Source organism: Mytilus galloprovincialis, chromosome 3 (assembly GCF_965363235.1).
Source record: "Mytilus galloprovincialis chromosome 3, xbMytGall1.hap1.1, whole genome shotgun sequence".
Taxonomy (NCBI): domain Eukaryota; kingdom Metazoa; phylum Mollusca; class Bivalvia; order Mytilida; family Mytilidae; genus Mytilus; species Mytilus galloprovincialis.
The window spans coordinates 33457749-33477915 of record NC_134840.1 but is presented as its reverse complement, the minus strand read 5'-3'; the positions used below and the strand labels follow the sequence as shown (position 1 = coordinate 33477915).

At 31.1% G+C, this 20167-nt stretch overlaps 2 long non-coding RNA genes across 3 annotated transcripts; one reads left to right on the top strand and one right to left on the bottom strand.

Annotated features, from left to right (window-relative positions):
• Positions 1–534: 534 nt before the first annotated feature.
• LOC143067762 (uncharacterized) lies at positions 535–4203 on the bottom strand. The gene is made up of 3 exons (XR_012976021.1): positions 3844–4203; positions 2008–2219; positions 535–790 (listed from the first exon to the last, which is right to left on the bottom strand). It is a non-coding gene; the product is annotated as an uncharacterized LOC143067762 (long non-coding RNA).
• Positions 4204–7780: 3577 nt separating this feature from the next.
• Positions 7781–14640, top strand: LOC143067761 (uncharacterized). 2 transcript variants are annotated; one of them, XR_012976020.1, is made up of 3 exons: positions 7781–7969; positions 11001–11090; positions 13739–14640. It is a non-coding gene; the product is annotated as an uncharacterized LOC143067761 (long non-coding RNA). The 2 variants fall into 2 exon arrangements; XR_012976019.1 differs by having other exon boundaries at positions 7783–7965.
• The last annotated feature ends 5527 nt before the right edge of the window (positions 14641–20167 follow it).

Sequence of the window (20167 nt, the reverse complement as noted above, 5' to 3'; positions counted from 1 at the left end):
CCTATGGGATTCAAATTATAAATATATAGATATAAATATACAGTAATGTGTATGTTACAATGTATTCTATTTGGTAGTAAATTGTTATAAGATGAATCTTTTTAATTGAATATCTTTTTTCTTTGGAAATGTTAATTCAACATATTGTTCTATAACTGTTCAAAACTAAACTTTTAAACAACAAAGTAGATAATGTAAGTATCAATATATGTTTATTTATGAATTATAGAATACTTTCTTGAAACACTATTATTTACCATTTGAAATCAATGAAAAACTCTAATATAAGGCTGAACATACTAATACTGTAAATTCAGAAATTATTGCGTGCATTTATTATTGGATTTTTGTCATTTAAGCCTAAAATGAGATTTTAATTTTTTACGATTTTGAGATCAGTTTAATTCATATAAAATATTTCTAAATGGGAGTTTAAATTATTGCGTTTACATCTGTGTTGCAATTTTTGCAAATATAAACCCCCACAACAATTCTTGAATTTACAGTAGCTATTTAAGTATTAATCTATTTTTTTCACAATATCCCTCCACACAAAACATTAATAGTTTCTTATCATCCAGCATTGTGTGATCTTATAGTCCACTTTTTGGTCATTCAGCGCACAGAACATTGACATTATTGTGGTTTCAATATCTTTGGTATTTAAAAGAACTTCAAATCATTGACTGAGTGATGAAAATAATAGCTGATCCAACTTTTGTCTTTGAATTTATTCTGGTCTTGTTTCTATGTTTTCTCCATTTATTCTAGATGATGAATTTCAATCCTTCTGAAAAAGAACCAATAAAATCTGAAGTATTATATAAAAAATTTTGCATACATGTAGCAATAATATGATTTTTAATAAAAATAGCTATGCGGTATGGATTTTACTGATTGTTAAAGGTTGTCCAATGTCATCAGTTTCTAACCTCTTACATCCTTTGGTCTCTGATGGAGAGTTGTCAAATTAGCAATATACCACATCTTCCTATTCTAATACTACCGGTATATAATAATCAATTAATTTATTCTTCTTTATAACGTTTGGGTATTTTCCCAAGTTATTTATATCATATATAAAGATCAATGTTAAAACTTTAGGCAATTATAATAACATATTCCATTATTCACTAGAATTTCAATATATTATACAAAATGCAGACAACAGAAACAATATATCTTTAAGCTTTTGAAGTTCTGACAGAGTTCAATTTGTGTTTTATTTCAATGTCAAAATACCTTGAAATCTTCGGACATATTGGAAATTATCATGATTATAACATTGATACAAAAAAATATATTGTTTCATACTTATTTTTTGTGTTGTTGGCTTGCTGTCTCATTTTACAGTTATACATACATCAATAATCTTCTTCTTTATTAAAAGTAAATATGGGATATTTTTATTTTTATAATCTGAAAACATTATATTTCTATCGAATAACTTATTACCAAGTTCACAAACACCAACGTGTTTGTCAGATACTTATTTTAAGACATGTATAAATGTTTCAGACCATATAAGTATTTGGACCGTACGTTTATGGTCCGAAACATATAAGTATACTCTTACAGTCCAACCATATCATGCATATGCATACAATCAGACCATTTGAGTATACCCGGTACTTGTACTGTCTAATACCAGAGCTCAACCAAACATGTATTTTTATTTCTACTGCAATTAAACTTTTTGTATTAATCTATTAAAGATTTCAGTTATGTTGATCTGTAATGTATATTTGTTTCTAATAAACTTGACCAACTTCTTAAAATTGGGCAGACTGTACGCGTAGTCTAAATACTCATATGTTCTGGAACATAAACATGATTAACAAGCATTGGACAGGATGTCATGCTAAAATCCCTTAATATTAGTACTAAATTTTGAGTATATATATGTAAATCCACAGGCTACTTACTGAAATTAAAGAGGATACAATTTAGAGGAAGGACTGGACAGATGAATGCACCAACACTATTAAAACAGAGCATAAAACTTACCAAAAACAAGATGTTTTACATTTATCCTTCAGAAGCAGGAAAATTGAAAGTTTTTTTTTCTTTCTCTGCTGTCCATGGTATAAACTTTAAATTCATTCATGCAAAATATGAAAATCTGCAAAAGTAGGACCTTGAACCTCAGCTTATCCACATTTTGACTTTTGAGCTGCATATTTTTTTTTTCTTTTCATCTTGCTGACAATCTACATGATCTAAACATAAAAAAATGATAAAAACATAATTCTAGATTAACTATTATATATTAAGATTGATTCCGAGGACTTAAATGTTAAATTAGCATGATTAATTTTACAGTTTCTCAACTCCATGTGTACAATATGAGAGTATCTTGCAATACTGTATATTCTGATATTCAGAACATATTGTGAGGTTTTTATTAATGCAAATGAGAGGTGTATATCATTCTCATTTCTGAGACATATTTATGAGCTGAAGACCAGTGCCAAAATTTCCTCACTGCATTGAAGACCCATAGGTGACCTTCGGTCGTTGTCTGCTCTTTGGTTGTCACTTGTGTTGTTGTCTCTTTGACAAATTCCCAGTTTCTACTTCCCATTTTATAACATGTATGCAGATTTTTCGTAAATTACAATAATCAATCATGCAATTCTGTCCATTATTTATTTGTTATTGAAAATAAGCAAAAATAAATGCACACAAAATTTAACATTGTTAATAAAGGCTTTTTTTAAAATTCAAAACAGTTGCCTACACCGTTAATTTCCTTGTTTGATTTATTTCATATTTTTAAAGCCTTAATAGCTAGCTAGATGGTATGCCTGGATGGATCCAGCCATTTTATAAAGGGGGTTCCCTGTTCCCAACCCAAGATTTAGGAGGGGTGGTTCCAACTATATGTTCCCATTCAAATGCATTAAGTGTCCAAAAAAAAGGAGGGGTTCCAAGTTGAACTACCAACCCCTAGAATCCTCCCCCTGTGATATGGAATTTTTTTCACTTAACCACTGGGGATCTCAACCATTTAAAAGTTTTTCAAACATGTGAGGGTGGGGGTGACCCCCCATGGACTCTCCCTATATTTCATTTGATGTGTTTTATTGTTCCATACAAGAATATATATGGTTTAGGGGTGGGGATCTTGACCGTTTACAAGATAATAGCACATTCTCAAATTGAACGGGGATGGGCATGATGGGTGACCCCCAGGGACTATTAACCTTTAATTTTAATTGATTTGTTTTATAGTCCCATGCAAGAATATATATTGTTTAGGGGTGGGGATCTAAACCGTTTACAAGATAATAGCACATTCTCAAATTGAATGGGGTGGGGTGACCCCCCAGGGACTTCCCTTTAATTTTAATTGATTCATTTTATTGTCCCATTCAAGAATATATATATGGTTTAGGGGTGGGAATATAAACCGTTTACAAGATAATAGCATATTCTCAAATTGAAGAGGGTGGACTCACCTTCCCTTCTTTCTTCCCCCCAAAATACCTGATCACCACCCCACCCCCCCCCCCCCCCAACCCCCTTTTCCTCATTTCAATCACCCTGATATTATGATCTGATAGTTTTATCACTTACAATAGGAATTGGTTTAAATTCCCCAATTGATTCTAGTCGGTCAAATATATGAATAAATTGATTTAAATTTCATTTTTGATAAAGAAGGACAACAGTTTTCTATGATTAATAGAACTTGATAGTTACTAATTTGGGAAGCTTTCAAATTCATAGCATGCCGGTGGCTGTGTTCAAAGTGCTGGGTTTTTTATCACCCTCGTTGTTTGCGGACTAACGATTTAGGCCTGTGGTGGATAATAGTGTGCGTGCATTAATTTTCTATACCTTCTTAATTAATATTTTCAAATACTGACGGCAAGTGTTGTAATGTATCAGTGTCTTATTTGAGACCAACGTGCTATTTACATGTGCGATCGAAAATGCAGGGGAAGGAAACTTGTCAATTGTGTTTATTTTTAATCCAAAATAAAATAAGCCGCCGTAAAATTAATCTTGGGTTAATTCCTCAAATTGATGCAAGAGGCTTCTTTTTTTTTAAAGCTATATTTTTAATGACTTACACTTTTTACCATTATTCTCTTTCTTTCACTATTCTTTATTCCTTTTTTTCTTTGCCCGTTATTCTCTATACCCTCTTATGATCTCTTATGTGGACTTTCGGTGGTTTATTTTTTTAGTTCTGTGATAAGTCAATATCAAATTCATGCAGGTTCATGAAATAATGGTTTTATGCATATCAGCCAAGATTGTGCGTGGAATTTTAATAAACAATTCAACACCACATGTTATGTGAATTTGATTAAAATCGATGAACATGAATTTGACAGCTAGTGACCCTTTTACAGGTAAAATTCAATTAACAAATTCTGACCTACTGGCATTCAACACCAAATTACCTACTTGCTGTATATTGATAAATGTGATTGTAGGTCAATACCTCAACATCGTGAATACGCCATGTGAGGTGTTGGTTATGTGTGCTACGGGGTCACTGGTGGCGCCTTCAAAACAGAAACAAATAATCCCAGTAAAAAAGTGTGGAATTTTGTTGTTGAAAATTTAAGTTGTAAATTCCTGAAAAATGTACTTAATTCCGTTCAACTGCTAACATGTAAGTTCGATACGAAAATAGGATAAAAAGCATCCGAAAAATGTGTGATCAGTAATTGAAGAGCAATGGGTAAAAAAAAACTGAAGAAGAAAAGTAAAAGGTAAAAGAAAGTCGTTGAATTAATTATTTTACAATTGTTTAAATATATGAGAGAATGTTTTAGGCAAATTGTCTTTATTTACAAATAAATGTATTTAAGTTCAGGAAATGATTTATTCTTCTGGCGGCTTCAAATATTTTTTTATCAATAACTTATACACAAATAGACATTTTTTACCTTTGACAGCATGAACCGCAGTTAATTAGCAAACACAAATTAAGACACAAAATTCGTTTACAAATAAATTTTATAGAAGGAAAAAAAGGGGGGGGGGTAATACGCTCACATACTTCTAAAAAGATTTGCATATGAAAGCTGTCTAAAGATAATTTTAAATTATTTCAGGAGTTTTGAAAAAAGAATATATATATAGAGTTTAATTTTCGATGTCTATACTGTTACAAAAAAAAAGGTGATTCTTTTTAAAAAGATTTGGTACTTCAGTTTCGACTCAAAATTTCTTTTTAAATTGTTAGATGGCAAACTATTTAGGATAAGCTTGTATCTGTTCTTTAAGTATTTATGGTGATATTGGCGACGAGTTTCATTATATTATAGCAAGGGCTTGTACAAGTTTTTTTATTAAAGAATTTCAGCAATATAAATAGACGAAAGTAGGCAAACAATTATTAAGATCTCCAAGCGGGCCAAATTGTACATCGAAAAAGATCTATATTTCTAAAAGTTTTTAAATGATATAACTTGAATAGAAAATTTCCCAACTATGTGAAGATTCTTTATATTTCTAAACGTCTTCGATTATTACATACCAAAGAAAAATTTATTTAGCGTTTTCATATAATTTTATATTTTTTTCCAAGTAAACTTTTTTTTGCAAAGTTTACTTCTATGTGTTTATAACCATCAACAGAGACACATTCTTTGCCATCACCAATCAGTCCTAATCATTAAAGATCAATTGACAAAATTCAAATGATGATTGGTATTGAAAATGATCATCGGTCATCCGTGACGTATTCTAAAATCCTAAATAACGGCGCATGTCGATAGATAGATAGTTTATTAATTATCGTCTCGCCATTTAAATTTCACCAAGGGGGTTGAAGCAAAGAAGGACTTTATAAAACCAAGGATGTGTATAGTTACTATACAAATCCTTGATAAAACCAGAGACATATAATACAGTTATATTATATGTCTCTGATAAAACTATGTACATGTACTTATTAATATTTCTATACAAATTATAAAAACGTTTAAGTGTAAAAATCATCGATTTATAAATGTCTCTTTTTGCCTAAAATATATTTGCAGGTTTTGGCATTTTTGTAAATAACATTAATGTTTTGGCATCCCAATGCAAAACACAGGTGACAGCCGATTCAAACTTGAATAACTTCTTTAAAGTTGGTTTTATTTTATCAGAGACATATAATACATGTATTATATGTCTCAATACATGTATTTATGTCTCAAATTTTATCAAAACAAAAATTACAAGATTATGAAATAAGTTATGAATCGAATGAATACCCTCAACACTAAAATACATGTCCTAAGTGACTTTTTATGTCTTGCATGCACCGAGGAGATCCTTAACGGTTTTTAGACGTACCATTATTATTTACGCATATATTTGAAGCATTTTGTACTTTATAGGTATTTATATGTGTGTATCAGACAAAATGACTTCCCAATTAGCAGAGGCGGATTTAGGTTTTTTTCCAGCCCCACCCCCACACACTAATCTTGGAAAATGGGAGATTATATAGGGAATCACTGAAGCATGACTGGCAGGGACCCCCTCTTAGGCAGTCAATGGGTCCCCACTTATGAAAATTTCTGGATCTACCACTGCTTAGTTCTAGTTATCTAAGGTCCTAGTGTGAAATATAACCAATAGGAATTGGTCTTTTTAAACACTTTTACATAGGCCTACATGTATACGTTTTGTCAAGGGTTGGTTCATTACCGACCGTGCAAGGGCTGTATAGCCAGTCAAGGTCGTTAAAAACTTCCATTTGTTGGTTCATGCAATATTGAAATTATGATTACTCAATGCGCAGTTACTAGTTACTGAAGTTGATATTAGCTACTTTTCTTCTTTATTTCATATAATTGATTTTTTGATTTTTTTTCTTCGAAAAATTTGTGGTGTTGAAATAGGGAATAGACACAGAAACCTAAGCACATTTAACAAAAGAAATTTTGTGTAATGTCATCAATCTGTATTACACGTAGACAGGATGTTCTCTAGAAACTTTACGTTATACACACCGGAGAGTACACGCACTGTCGTAATGGAAATTTGCTGTATGTTATAATTACCTGTAATCAGCTTTGCAACAAATCAGTTGACTGACCATGTCATTACAGTTCAAACAGATTTCCCTCAATTCGTTTTTATATCTTTAAAATTTAAAACTTTAAAAAGTACACTTTGACAAAATTATGAAATATAAGGAATTGAACAATTTAAAATACAGGGGCGGATCCAGCCATTTTAAAAAGGGGGGGTTCCTAACCCAGGACAAAGGGGGGGTTCCAATTACATGTCCCCATTCAAATGCATTGATCGTCCAAAAAAGGGGGGGTTCCAACCCCCGGAACCCCCCCTCTGGATCCGCGCCTGAAATAGTATTTTAACAAAGTTCAAGCAGAGACATATATACGTTGTATATATATGTCTCTGGTTCAAGATATATAATTTTACAACGATCCTAAAAATATCCAAACAAACGATAAATCTAACGATATGAACCTACGCAGTTTTATATTATAAGACTGACACACACCACTTTGCTAACTCAGTGTGCTGGGCCAGGGTGCTGGGTGAGGTGTTGGAACTTGATATACATGTATCATTAAGTTACAATTCTGTTAAGATTTGACTGCCTTTTTACAGGGAATTTCTATTCTTACAGTTAGTATATACTGTTCCTGGCTTAAAATGAATCTCTGCTCAGCAACTGGTGCGTAATTAGCATTTTTTTCACGTGATTTTATTCAAATATCTTGTAGCAGTAAAAAACACAAATTAATGTATTTTTCAAATAGCTTTATTCAGCTTTAAATAATTATAGCGAAAAACTATATGGGAAAATGAAATGTTTTTAGTAGCCTCATTATTAAATCTCCCGGTGAGTGTGATCAAATAAAGAGGTTCTCCGACTCCGTAATACTTGGAAAATCTTATCTGATTCAGGATCAATTCATCGGTTACACTCCCCTATCACCAGTGATTCTTTGTTTTTAGCTGACATTCTGAAAAAAGGTGTGTAAGTGTTGACTCGCAATTTGCATGATTAATAACAGATATCGACTCGTTACCCGGACTACTGCAAAAAAAACAATTATTCAGTTTACTGTCAGATTTAGATGGAAGGTAAACGGACAGAAAGTCGCAGGACAAAAAGTCACAGGATATGAAGTCACAAATTTGATAGGACAAAAAGTCACAAACAAATTGTTGACAATTGGTTTGAATATATATGAAAAAGATCTTGAAATATTTTCTTTTTATTACATATATTCATTTTCAATTTAAGGAAATTGCTCATAGAGCTTGATAAACACGATAAATGGAAATGTATTAGATTTTAATCTTGCAAAGGATATATTTATGGGGCCATATTTATTGGCAAATTGAAGCCATTTAAGTACCAAGCCACTTTGAAATTTTGTTTTCATAACAATTATTTGATTATTATTGATATTTATTGAATAAATTTTAATTACTAAGTTGCTTCTTAAATAAAACTTCAGGAAAAATACAAAGAAAAGTGTTTTCTTGTTCAAAGAAAAATAATCTCTAAACTGAATTGTGACTTTTTGTCTGGGACTTGTTGACCGTGACTTTTTGTCCTGTGACTTTTTGTCCTGTGACTTTCTGTCCTACATTCAGATTGAATAGGGGTTTGGTTGACCCTGTCTCCCTCTATCTGAGACTACTATCTCAGTGATGAACTTAATGTTTTATGTATTGTGCTTGTCATATATATATATGTTGGATAAAATCTCTAGAGCTTATGTTGTATTGTATGTACATGTATAACCAACTTTAAATAAATTTTTTTTGTTAGCCCATAACAACTAACAAGTAAGATTTAGGTTTCTTCTTTTTGTAATACAAACAATTATTACACCTTGAAAGGATTTTTTTTTACTATGACGGCGTCCAAGAAAAAAGTTGAAATAGCTAGACACTAACTTTATATTGGACCCTAGTAACTTTATATGTGCTTGTGGTTGCAAATGTAAATGCATGGATGCCTGCTACACTGTAGAATACATAACAATTATTTAAGGAAGCTTTGCTTTGCTCTTCATGGAGTACGAACTCGTCTTCATAATTAAAAACCTTCCGCCAAGCAAGCGTAAGGGTCTTTGACAGTAACCAACACTTATCTCACGAGGCGTACCTAGTATGTCTTTTTAGGTATATATATATGTAAACATTTATTCGTCATTGTGCAAAGTGCTCCTTTGAAGGAGGGATTTTCTAAACCAGAACAGAACAGAATAGCCATGCAAGACTTTATTATCATTTGGACTAATATTATGGCACATTTTGTCTTACCACAGGGATTTGTGTCAATTTATCTGGTTTTCTATCCTCTGACCTCATTTTCATGGTTCAGTGGTTATTGTTAAGTTTTTGTGTTTTGGTCGGGTTTTCTAATATTGTATGCAACATGTCAAGTATATTTGTTGTATGAAAATTTTTAGGGATGTACATGTTAGACTGGCATGTTTTATTTAATCTTGACCTCATTTTTATGGTTCATTGCTTAATGTTACCTTTTTGGTTTTTTTTGGCCAGTTTCTCTATTTTATTATTTTCAAATTAGCAAAAGGTCAACTAGGTGCATATGTCTGACTGAGAAGTTTCATCTTACTTTATTTTCATAGTACATAGGACAATAAAAAAAAAGAAGATGGGGTATGATTGGACAACTCCCCATGAGAGACCAAATGAAACAGAAATTAACAACTCAAGGTCATCCTACAGCCTTAACAATGAACAAATATAAAAAAGAAGATGTGGTATGATCATGATGATTGCCAATGAGACTACTGTCCACAAGAGACCAAAATGACTCAGACATTAACAACTAAATGTCGCCCTACGGCCTTCAACAATGAGCAAAGCCCATACCGCATAGTCAGCTATAAAAGGCCCCGATAAGACAATGTAACACAACTCAAACGAGAAAACTAACGGCCTTATTTATATAAATAAATGAACGAAAAACAAATATGTAACACATAAACAAACGACAACCACTGAATTACAGGCTCCTGACTTGGGACAGGCACATACATAAATAATGTGGCGGGGTTAAACATGTTAGCGGGATCCCAACCCTCCCCCTAACCTGCGACAGTGGTATAACAGTGCAACATAAGAATAAACTATAAAAATCAGTTGAAAAAGGCTTAACTCATCAGATGGACAAAAATACAAGTGGACGTGGCCGGGTACTTGTACATCCCTACACAAAAAGACACAATGAACAGATCTGAGAGTACTCCCAGTTATACTGCATAGTCAGCTATAAAAGGTCCAGAAATGACAACGAAAACAATTCAAACCAGAAAACTAACAACCTAATTTATGTACAAAAAATGGAAAAACAGTTAAATGTTACACATAAACAAAGGACAATCACTTCATTATAGGCTCCTGACTTGGAACAGGCACATATATTATGAATGTGACAGGGTATAAGGAACTATGAAAATGTTTAGCTTTTGTGGTTTGGTTTATTTTCCAGATACTGTAAGCAATAAGGTCACTTTATTTAGTGAACGGAATGATTGTAAGATGCACATGTCTGTCTGTCATATTTTATATGACCGTGACCTCATTTTCATTGGTCAATGAAACACTGCATTGTTTATCATAATTATGCTTAAAGTTACAGGTAGATTATATTTGTAGGATATGTAACAATTGTAAGGTGTGCATGTCTCTCTGGCAGATTCATAAAACCATGACCGCATTTTATGGTTCTTTGGTCAATGCTAAGTTTTCTTGGTTTTGTCATTTTATCAGATATTATAAGCATAGGTCTACTTGTTGTACGAAATGAATGCAAGGTGTCATATAAAAAAAGAAGATATCTGTTTGCCAAGGTTAATTTTACTAAGACCTCATTTTCATAAAACAATGATAATATTAAACAGCAAGAATGAGAATCAAGTCAAAGTTATATACAAATGAGGCAAAATTTTCAATTGCCTACTTTTTATGTATAAGAAGTTATTTTTGTCATTAAATGATATTGTTTACCCTTTTATGTGTAGGGCAAGAATATTAAAGATATAAAAGGGAAACTATAAACAGAAGAAATTATCAACAAAAATAGATTTACAAAGGTCAACAAAGCCTAAATGGTAAGTCCACTGTTGAAAAAAGTTTTAGCCCTTGAGTAATGATTAAATATTTATTAAAATATTAAAGATGTGGTACGATAAATGAGAAAACTATCCATCAGAGTTCAATTAAGTGGATGTAAGCATTGTAATTACTTATTAGAGGCCAATGATGACCTGTTAGTAATGAAAAAACTCATACCCTATACATGATATAGTAATCTTATAAAAGACAACGCTAACAAAATTTGAAACAAAGCATCAATTCAAACTTCAAATATACCAGACTAATTTATAAAAAAACAAAATATTATGAAAAACAAAAATGACGGATATGAACCAACATCAACCACTGAACTATGTACAAGCTCCTGATATTGGACAGGCATAATATGGCTGGGTTGATATAAAAATAAGAAGCAGTCTGATTTCAAATAAGACTTTTCTCCAATAGAGATAAAATGACATTAAACAATGTTTAAGGAGGCTCGAGGGTATAAAAATTTCAGAAAAATATTAAATATTTTTTTTTCATAACTAATTTTATTTATAACTTTATTAGTTTTTACCTTTTCATATGGTACAGAAATCATTCTAAAAAATCAAATCGTTTTGGCCCCATACAACTTTTAAAATGTATATATCATTGAAAAAGCTCCAAATTATCTCCCTTTGGTTCAGAAAATGCCATTTTTTGGCATGAGAATTGTAATATCTTTTTTAGCTCATCAGTGACCTATATTTTTTATTATCATTTTCAACTAACTTTAATACTTAAACTAAACAATTGTAAAATTTAAGCGATTTCTGTAATTAAGTTCTTTTTTCATTTCAAAATTACCTCTATTTCTCCTATTAGTTAAACTGAAAAAAAAGTACCTTTACAAAAATGTATATATATGCTTCTTTCAAAGGTGGATTGTGAGTGTGATTGAATGGTGTCCCCATTTTTAGCTCACCTGGCCCAAAGGGCCAAGTGAGCTTTTCTCATCACTTGGCGTCCGGCGTCCTCCGTCGTCGTTAACTGTTACAAAAATCTTCTCCTCTGAAACTACTGGGCCAAATTGAACCAAACTTGACCACAATCATCATTGGGGTATCTAGTTTAAAAAAATGTGTGGTGTGACCCGGTCAACCAACCAAGATGGCCGCCTCGGCTAAAAATAGAACATAGGGGTAAAATGCAGTTTTTGGCTTATAACTCAAAAACCAAAGCATTTAGAACAAATCTGACGGGGTATAAATGTTTATCAGGTCAAGATCTATCTGCCCTGAAATTTTCAGATGAATTGGTCAATCGGTTGTTGGGTTGCTGCCCCTGAATTGGTTATTTTGAGGAAATTTTGCTGTTTTTGGTTATTATCTTGAATATTATTATAGATAGAGATAAACTGTAAACAGCAATAATGTTCAGCAAAGTAAGATCTATAAATAAGTCAGCATGACAAAAATGGTCAGTTGACCTGTTTAGGAGTTATTGCCCTTTATACTCAATTTTTAACCATTTTTCGTAAATTAATCTTTTACAAAAATCTTCTCCTCTGAAACTACTGGGCCAAATTAATCCAAACTTGGCCACAATCATCTTTGGGTTATCATGTTTAAAAAATGTGTGGCGTGACCTGGTCAACCAACCAAGATGGCCACCATGGCTAAAAATAGAACATAGGGGTAAAATGCAGTTTTTGGCTTATAACTCAAAAACCAAAGCATTTAGAGCAAATCTGACATGGGGTAGAATTGTTAAACAGGTGAAGATCTATCTGCCTTAAAATTTTCAGATTAATCGGATAACCCGTAGTTGGGTTGCTGCCCTGAATTAGTAATTTTAAGGAAATTTTACTGTTTTTGGTTATTATCTTGAATATTATTATAGATAGAGATAAACAGTAAACAGCTATAATGTTCAGCAAAGTAAGATTTACAAATAAGTCAACATGACCTGAATGGTCAATTGACCCCTTAAGGAGTTATTGCCCTTTATAGTCAATTTTTAACAATTTTCATTAATTTGGTAAATTTATGTAAATTTTTACCAAATATAGTTCTCTGTTACTAATGGGCAAAGTTCATTATAGATATAATTGTAAGAAGCAAAATTGTTCAGTAAAGTAAGAACTTCAAACACATCACCATCACCAAAATACAATTTTGTCATGAATCCATTTGTGTCCTTTGTTTAATATGCACATAGACCAAGGTGAGCGACACAGGCTCTTTAGAGCCTCTAGTTTTAATTTAATTTTTCTATTTTTCTATAAAGTATAAGATAAAGTTCATTTATAGAAAAATATAGCGTAACCTTTTATTACATGTATTAAGAAAAAAAATTGATTGAAACCTGTGAGCCCTCTTAATTTAACAAAAATAGTTCACTGTACAGCCATTGACAATGAGCAAACGCTATACCAGACAGTGGTTTTAATAACAGCACAACATTTGAACAAATTGTAAAAATTTATTGCAATGGGCTTAACTCAAAAGACTGCAACAAGGAACCAAACAATAACCAGTAATATGTAAATCATAGACACAAAGCACTGAAATAAGAGTACTAACAATAGATATTTAAATGAAAGTTTATTAAAATGTTCATAAACATGATAAAATAGTCATTTTATTGCTGTATTTCTCTTCACTGATAATTTTTGAGTTTTGTGTATTTGTAGGTCAGACATCTCGGTTTTCATGGTCATCATTCAACAGATCAATACTGAACAGAAAACTTGGAAGATGATATTTTTCTCAACAGTGCGACTTTTTTTATTAATTTGAAATGGAATGTTTTTTTCTACATTTAATAGAAAAAGGAAATTTCAACATAATGACTATAAACAAAAAGGAGTCATATCATCACGATCATAGATGCTCAAGAACTTGATCATGTAAATGCAACAATGTAATTATCAATTGAAAGAAGGAACGAATGAAAAAAATATTAGTATGTTGTTGTCCAAATAAACCTGCTTTGTCTTCTCATTTGAATCGCTCCATCCAATAAAGATGTACCGAGGAGGATCTTTGAAGAACAGATTGAAAAATGTTTTGTCTAAGAATTGCAGGAATATTCTAGTGGATGAAATAATTTATTGACTTGACTCTTATATAGTGGACTGAATAATTGTACATAGCAAGCAGCGAAAAAGAAAACTAAAACTTTAACACAAAAAGTGTTTAAATTATAAATTTGCAAATATAAGCATAATATTATGTACACCACAAAGGTATATAATTCAAATTGTTTGCATATTCAATCATGTATTGCAATGAAACTATAACAAAGAAAACCTTACTTCATGAAAAGAGTAAACGATTCAGTCAGAATATGAAATATTTTTTTCAGTTCTATTTTTCATTATAAAATAAACAAGACAAAGATTTCAAAACAATATTTTTTCATTTATTTAAACATGTCATCATTTTGTTTCAGTGAAAGAACTTTACTCTTTGACCTTAAATTTTATTATACATTCCAAAATCAGAATTATAATCTTTATTGTCATATTAACAAATAAAAAACATGTTTGTGACAAAATGAAAAAAAATTTAATAAAATATAAAAAAACTTGTATACATTTAAAACTTTTTACTACCAAACAGCATTCATTGCAACATACACATACTGTATATTTATATCTATATATTTATAATTTGAATCCCATAGGATTTTATTTTGTCCCATGGGATATTAAAAATCCCATGGGATAATAATAATCCCATGGGATTTTTTTTGTCCCATGGGACAACAAATATCCCATGGGACTACAATTATCCCATGGGACCAAAAAAAATCCCATGGGATTTAACCAAAATCCCATGGGATAATGGTAAATCCCATGGGATTTTGCCCTGTCCCATGGGATATTGAAAATCCCATGTTTTTATAAATCAAATAGCAAAATAAATATAATAGTAACAGTAGAAAACTAATGAAATTATCGAATCCCATGTAATTCCGCACATTTTGGTTATATACATGACACTGTAGCTCTTATTTGAGGCGGCGGCGGATTTGCAAATGAGTGTTTTGCAAATTTAAAGTGTCCTGTGTTAATAAACAACATATAACAGTATATTATATAAAAACATATATGATGGTGTGGAGGAGGCCAAAAAACAAAATACACAATAACATTACATAGGGTAATGCTAAGTTCCTTAAGTGTAAATTGTTCTAATAATGGAAGCCAGGGGTCCCAGTAGAGGTTGGCAATGTGAAGAGGCTTTGTTTTAAAAAATATATTCTTTTCTAGTATTAGATTTTCTTTTAGATAGTTTTTAAGCCCTGCAAAATTTACTTGATTTTCACACAGTTTTGTTCTATAGATAAAGAATTTTGATAAAAGTTTTATTAAGTTTTTTATTTTATTATTTTGTTTTTTTCCTAAATTTCCAAATAAAATTATATACATGTTAAATGGAATAATTATTTGTGTTTGGTTATAAATTCAGTCCATGAGTCTTATCCACAGATCTGCTATTTTATGGCATGTCCAAAATATGTGTTCAATATCTTCAGTAACTTCATTGCAGAAAGTACATTTAGCGCTTTGTTTTATTTTGATCTTAAATAAAAATTTATTTGTGCCCAATATTCTGTGTATCATTCTATATTGGAACCAGTGGTGTTTTGAGCTTTTTGTGGAGTAAAAAGACATATTATGCACAGTTTTCCAATCAAAATTTTTGTTGAGTGTTAAGGACCATTTTTCTTCACATCTAAGTTTAGTACTGCTTTTTTTCAAATAAAACATTATACATATCTTTCGAGCCTATTCTTGATAAAAACAAATATTCTTATATTATTCGGAATAATTGGTCCTAGTGTTTTATAACAATTGTTTATGGATATATAGTTCCTTAAAGCCTTTTTATCTGATTTTATTGATGAAATGACCCCATTATAAGTAAGAAAGTTTGACTTAATTTTATAAATGTTTTGGATTTTTACATCTTTTTGTTGGGCCTAAATAAACTAGGTTTTCAATATTATTTTTTTCAGTACTTTCTTATAGCTTATTTAGTTTTGGGTTGTTTTTCAACAACCGTCTAATCCAAGTTAGTTTCAATCCTTTTATGTATTTGTCAATATCTATCATTTTCAGCCCTCCTAATTTGTGTTCAGAACATAATATTTTTCTTTTTATTTTGTCAGGTTTGTTTTCCAAAATAAATGAATAAATTTTGTCAGTTAGTTGTTTTAAAGTATTTCTGCATGGTGCTTGTAATGTTAAAAACAGATGGTTCAATTTTGAAATAATTAGTGTCTTATTGATAGCTATTTTTCCAACTGGTGTTAATGTTTGTTTAGACCAAATTTTTATTACATTTTCAATTTCTTTAATTCTTGGACCATAATTCAACAATTTCATGTAAATTAACAGAAAAGTTTATTCCTAGTAATGTAAACCTACTGGAACCCCATTCCAATCCCCACTTTACACACATTGTGTCTTGACTATATTTTTTTTTGCATATCCACACCACCTTTGTTTTGTCCAAGTTCATATGGTGACCAGACATTTCAGCATATTTTTGGAGTAAGCGAAGAGATGTATCTAGAGATTTAGGTGTACCGTCAAGTATTATTGATGTGTCATCTGCGTATTGAGAGATAAGATATTCTGTGTCATCAATTTTAATTCCTTTAATTTCTTTGTTCTTTCTGATTAAAATTCCTAGAATTTCAGCACATAAAAGAAAAATATAAGGTGATAAAGGATCCCCTTGTCTTGAATCTGAAAGAAATCTGATAAAAAACAGTTTTGGGATACTGATGCTTATATTTGTGTAAAAGGTCTTTATCCAAAGTTTTATAGAGGATCCAAAATTGAAAAAGTCTAATACTTCATTTATGAATTTCCATGATACCGAATCAAAAGCTTTTTCAAAATCTATTAGAAGGAGGAGACCTGGCAAATCATTTACCTCTGTATAGAATAAAATATCATATATGAGACGGGTGTTTTCTCCAATATATCTTGTATATAAAACCTGTCTGATCATTGCTAATAATAATGGGTAGAACAGATTTGATACGCTCTGCTATACAACTTGATGCTAGTTTATATGTTGTATTTAAAAGACTTATTGGTCGCCAATTTTTCATAAACTGTCTAGGTTTATCACCTTTTGATAAACAAGTAATAATACCCTGTTTTTGAGTTATTGATAATTCCCCCCTTTTGTAACCATAAATTATAGATCTGAAAACAGTTTACTACATCTGTCCAAAAGAATTTAAAGAATTCCTTTGTAAAGCCATCTGACCCTGGACTTTTCTCATTTTTCTTTCGACGCATAGCTGTTGTCAATTCATTATAAGTTATCTCTGCCTCTAAAAGTATCATTTATTTTTTTAATATCAGAATCAGATATTTCACTATTAAGATTTACTTTACTCAAGCTTTCTGTTTTAGTATACAGTTTTTTATAGTAATTTTTGGCCTCTTCTAATATTTTATCTTGTTTACAAATTGTCTCCCCTTTTTCGTTAACTAGTTTGGGGATGGTTTTATTTATAAAATGTTTAGTTTCCATATTCAAAAAAAACTAGATGGCTTCTCCCCTTTTTCCATCCATTGCATTTTTGACCTGATATAGTATCCCCTCATTTTTTCTTTCCTTATTATTCTAAGATCAGATTTATGGTGTTCAATTTCATTTAATATTTCTCCTGTTAAAGACCAAACAGCCTATTCATTTCTATCAGTGATTTTTCCTTAAAATTTTATGTAAAGGTGTTGCATGCTTTGAGGAACAAAATATGATGAAAAAAATTGGAGAAGTGCCATATGTACTCTTCAAAATAAAGCAAAAAAAAGTGTATGTCACCGACCTTTCAAAAAACTTATGAGTAATTTTCATGTTTTTTTCTCGTTCGTTTTGAAGAAAAGAGTTGTCTTTCTTCAGAACATTGCATCTGACGTCATAGTACAAACTTTCCTTGCTGGCGCACTATTTGAAAAAAGAAATCGCAAATTGGACGTTTGAAACCCACATTTAAATCTCCAAGAATAACAACTATATTCACCTACTTTATTATCCGGTAATACTAGAGATTAAGCATGTATCAGTTTCAGACCTTATGATGTTGTTGCCGCACAATATAAACCTTCAGAAAAAACCATCAGCCCGGAATGGAAAATTGTTTGAAATAACCTTTTACGCCGCTTTTGTATTGAAAGTCTGTTTTTGTCCTCTGTCCCACATAAGCAAAATTATTGAAAATAAAAATAGAAATGAAAGATGGCACTGGTTAACTTACAGAGTATTTGAATATACCACACTAGATGTGCTTGTTTCTTTTTCGCGTCAATTTCAGAAGTTTGCCGTAACGTACTCATTCGGTACTGTTGAAAGACGGACATACAAAAGCATGGACGGAGTTCTTTATACCATTATTTTTCCCGACTAAGACGAACGTTTAGAAATTATTGCATCGAGATTGTGAATTCATTATTTTAGAATATTTAAGATATAAGGAAATTAAAATTATAGGTATAATATATGAATGAAAGTTTTGATTCTAAAATGTAATACATCTATCTTAAAATACAATCCTTTTATTACTACCTCATGTGTTTTCAATAAACGAGACAGTAAATATAAAATACAAAAAGTTTTTGATTCAAAAATTAATTTAGAAATAATTTTCCGTAGAAAACTACAAAGTAAGATTTCTCCAACAGGATAAAATATAACAAATCTAAATTGCTCATTTTGGAAATTAAAACAAAGAAAAGGTTGTTGCCGGCATTGAAAATCGAAATTTGTTTTCAATCTTTCCGGTCACAGTTGTAGCTAATTGAAAGGGAGCGATTTTATGTAAGATATTATTCTTGGAGCAATTGTTTTATGTCATAAGTTAAATTTACAACAATTTAGTTTTTAAAAACACCGTAAATTTTGATTTTAATTCACATTCGCTTAGTATTAGTTTTATTAATATGTTTGCCTTACAGCTAATTTCCTAATGCATGTAGGGTGAAACTTTGGTTGGCTTCCTTGCTTTGTTTGTATAAAATAATTAAAATGTTTACTCAAGCTCTGTAATTAAGATTGAAATCTTTATATATAGGTAGGTAAACCTGTATATATGCTATTTAATTGAATTGAAAGTTATCAAAATATAATTATACAAAATAAACAAACAAAGCAAGCAGGCAAACCAAACCAAAGTGTTGATCTACATACAGTAGGAAATTAGCTGTAAGCTTCAATGAGATTAGACATTCTAATGCAACAACGTTTGTAACGTTCATTTTGATTGGATAATGTCACTTTCTTACATGGCATCAATTGACAATTGATGCTATGGGACGTACGCGCAAGCGCAGACGGCATATGACAGATTTTAAATACATGTTTTAACGTTGTTTTCTGTCAGTTTCATTAGAATGGAGATAACAATATTGTATTTTAAGCTCCGACGGCATCAATTTGGGATTTGATGGTCGCAAATACCCGTTTACTGTCTCCGCTAACGCGTCGCCAGTAAACTTAATTTGCGACCATCAAATCCCCAATTGATGCCGTCGGAGCTTAAAATACAATTAATTGTCATTTCTCCTTAAGACAATTTGAAATGAAACAAATGACAAACAAAAATGACCCTTTCTCATCATTTTATTTTTACTATAAGATTTTGTCAAATAAGCAGTATAAATAAATTTTAACTTCATTGCAAGATCGCAAATTATTTTACGAGAATCATCCAGACATCAGTTACATGCACATGTTGCCAGTATGTCAAAACTTTTAGGAATAATTGATTATCGGCCTAACCTTGTGAATACTCAAATTTTTTTTTAAATTTAAAATTGACACTAAAGTTAGAAGGATCATTGCATAACGAACATGTTTACTGAGTTTTAAGTTGATAGGACTTCAACTTCGTCAAAAACTACCTTGACCAAAAACTGTAACCAAAAACTTTAACCTGAAGCGGGACAGACGGACGAACAAACAGACGCACAGACCAGAAAACATAATGCCCATAAATCAGGCATAAAAAAAACTTTCACCTAACCTTTACACAATCGGCGCAAACGAAAGACAAAATCTACGCAAGTGAAGAAGAAAAAAAAATGAAATGC